We start from the raw sequence: 2,376 nt of genomic DNA, 5'->3' as shown, positions 1-2,376 counted from the left end.
TGACCAGAAACATATAGAAAGTAAAAAAAAAAAAAAAGGCACTCTGAAAATTTTAAGTAAAATATATTACTTATATTTTTAAGTAATATATATTTATGTATATATTTAAGTAAAATGTCTTACCTGTTGAGTGAAAGAAAAAAGAAAACCCCAAAATACAGATTTTATCTAGAATAAATTAGTTGTAGCTAGCTGCAACATGCCCAGAAATGGTATTTAATAAATAAGGAATAGAAAGAAAAATAGTGAGGAATATTCAACTGAAGTTGTTAGAAAAAATGACTAAAAATAAAACTAATGCATTCCCTCAGATTTGCTATGAACCTTAACTCTGAAAGCCCTGTATGAATTAAAAATATAAAAAATATAAAACTAATAATGAAAAGAACAAAAATGAAATTGAACATTAGAAAACAGACAAATAATAAAACATAAATCCACTGACTCTTGATAAAAATGAGTAAAATCAAGTCAGTAGAGATAAAATTTAAAAGTTGGTGATACCAAAAATCCAAAATTTGAAATAAAACTTTATGGTTGGACTTACAATGATCTACTCCAGTCTTCTTGGGCTTCCCTGGTGGTTCAGCTGGTAAAGAATCTGCCTGCAGTGCAGGAGACCTGGGTTCGAACCCTGGGTTGGGAAGATTCCCCTGGAGAAGGGAAAGGCTACCCACTGTAGCCCAGAATTTCATGGACTGTATAGTCCATGGGGTTGCAAAAAGTCGGACATGACTGAGCAACTTTCACTTTCAATGACAATTGAAAAAGCATGAAGCTGCAGTATTCAAGGAAGATTTTCCTGGACGTTAAGAACCCTGAAACACCGTAATTGGACAGCCTTTAACAGGAAAGAAAATGAATGTATTGAGGGAGAAAGCAGTTTATAGAAGGTCTCACTCTCAGCCTCTCCTCTTGCCTCTATTCAGCCCAGCCCACCCATTGTGAATACGACTTTTATTAGTTTCTTTCCGTAAATGTCAACAGGGACTCCGTCTCTATGTCCACATCCACATGAAAAGATCTGATGCTTTTGTTTTGTACAGACACATAGTATTTCACTGTGTAGCTTAGTAGAGTTTGCTCAGCAAGTCCGGCATGATGGAACTTATTTCCAGTTCATTTGCAAATTCTAGATGTGGCCTGGATTGTAGCCATTGGATGGAATACGACAAATCAGACATTGATGAGAGCTAGTTTGGAAAGTAACATCTGTTTTCCGGTGTCTCTGGTTCGGTGTGAGGAAATTCTTAGGTGGTGCCAGTGGTAAAGAAAGCGCTTGCAAATGTAGGAGACAGAAGAGATGCGGGTTCGATCCCTGGGTTGGGAAGATCCCCTGGAGGAGGGCGTGGCAACCCTCTCCAGTATTCTTGCCTGGAGAATCCCATGGACAGAGGAGCCTGGTGGAATATAGCCCACGGGGTCGTGAAGAGTCGGATGCAACTGAAGCGACTTAGCACGAAAGCAAGGTGAGGTGTGGGAGAGTTGTATTGTCAATCAGCAGCTTTAGATTTTAAACCCGTGTCTGAGCTTTTTTCTTCCATTCACGAGTACGAGTCCTCACTTCCAGCTTTTCAGCATGTGTCATCGCTACCCCCGAAACCGCAGAAATAGTCGTCAGATATAAACACAAATAAAGCTACGCTAATCCATCAGTGTTTGACAGGGAGTTTGTTATTAATAAATGCCTTTGATGATTTTTAAATCTTTGCCAGCTGTTTAGAAATAATTGAGGCTGTGAAGCCTGAAACAGTGTTTCTAGCTCCCAAGCAAACTGAATTGTAACTGCTGGCGTGTAAATTTCTCCCATTGGTATTTTTAGACACCAATATCCTGAAGCAAATTAGCACGTGTAGAACCATCTCAATCCACTTTAGAAACAGGAAATATCTATCGTCTGCACTTTCCATTGAAGTCTTGAGTTACTAATTTGAACTCGAGTGCGTCTTTGAATTTCTTGAGATCTGGGCCAGCTGAAGCAGCCTTAGATGTATTTAATCCCAGGGGTTTCCCATTGAATGCACCAGTGTGGGTGTATCTGTCCTCCAGTTGATGTCATTCTGGTCAAGCCTGTCCCACCCACCGTGATCAATATATGCCCTTATCCTATATTGGTTATTGGTTATTCAGTATTTGAAGCCACTTCAGCTGTTAGAACTCATGTTTTTTTTTTTTTGCCTGTGTTCTTGTATAAACCTTGCAAACGGGACCAGGGACACCCTCTGAGTCCAGAATAAACACCAATCTGGCAGTTCACGTTCCCCCAGGAACTGAGACAGAAACGCCTTTTGTGAACTCAGTGACTCATCAGAGAGGGCAGCTTTTTACACAGTGACGTCCACTTAGACCAAATGGAAGAAGTTTACCGTCCCAAAC

The 2,376-nt window shown here is 39.8% G+C and overlaps 1 protein-coding gene across 4 annotated transcripts in view; it reads left to right on the top strand.

Moving 5' to 3' along the window:
• Positions 1–2,376, top strand: part of LOC101902122 (uncharacterized) — a 493,329-nt gene that overhangs the window by 295,332 nt on the left and 195,621 nt on the right. The gene's annotated exons all lie outside the window — the stretch shown is intronic.

The sequence above is a fragment of the Bos taurus genome, chromosome X, assembly GCF_002263795.3.
Source record: "Bos taurus isolate L1 Dominette 01449 registration number 42190680 breed Hereford chromosome X, ARS-UCD2.0, whole genome shotgun sequence".
Classification (NCBI taxonomy): Eukaryota; Metazoa; Chordata; class Mammalia; order Artiodactyla; family Bovidae; genus Bos; species Bos taurus.
Note: the sequence above shows the minus strand (reverse complement) of the source record. Positions and strands in the feature narration are given on the sequence as shown.